General features: G+C 57.0%; 1 protein-coding gene across 1 annotated transcript in view; it reads left to right on the forward strand.

Annotated features, from left to right (window-relative positions):
• MINOS1 (mitochondrial inner membrane organizing system 1) overlaps positions 1 to 724 on the forward strand; it is a 31,352-nt gene that overhangs the window by 7,594 nt on the left and 23,034 nt on the right. The gene's annotated exons all lie outside the window — the stretch shown is intronic.

Here is a 724-nt window from a genome sequence, read left to right on the forward strand (position 1 = left end):
GGTGTCTCCTTTACTATGTGACCTTTTAATTCCATCCTGCGGAGGGGTCGCTGGGGCCCTCGGCCCGGAGATGGGTCCCTGGGAACTTTATTTTTCTCTATTTTTGGAAATTAGGAGTCATGGATCGGCCGGCGCTTCTGCCAGAATTCAGACCTTTTTTCTGTGCGTCCGTTCCGGGAAAACAACAGCTGCACGGAATTTCAGTGAGCTGGCAGCTTCGTGGGCGGGAGGAACTCTCCGACCCGAGCACTAGGGGCCCTCCGGGGCCCGCATACCTTCCAGGTGATCACACCTTATAAAATGAAGCGAGTCGGGTCCCTGGCTCTTCGCTCGCCGTTTATTGTTCTTGTTCTGTCGGCTCGTTTCGCGGTCTGACGGAGCGGATTCTGGACGCCGAGCTCCACCGGGCTTGTCTGGTATGGGAGTGCCAGCCTGTGTTCCAGTAAATGTCCACAGAGACCCCAGGGGTGGGCAACTCCGCGGCCCTGCAGCTGTCATGGAACTACAAGTCCCATGAAGCACAGGCATGACTCCCAGAGGCATTATGGGATTTGTAGTCCCAAGCGCCGCTGCAGTTGCCCAACCCCGCAGAAGAACTCCTCCGCACTGTACTTCCCCTTTAAGCTCCAGTCAGTGACTTTGCCGAGGCTGAGATGATGTCGTCAGTCTGCTGCAGGCAGGAGGAAGCATTTCCTCAGTCTCCCCTCCCCCCCAGTGAGCAGAG

The sequence above is a fragment of the Nanorana parkeri genome, unplaced genomic scaffold (assembly GCF_000935625.1).
Source record: "Nanorana parkeri isolate BGI_ZX_2015 unplaced genomic scaffold, ASM93562v1 scaffold2733, whole genome shotgun sequence".
Lineage (NCBI taxonomy): Eukaryota > Metazoa > Chordata > Amphibia > Anura > Dicroglossidae > Nanorana > Nanorana parkeri.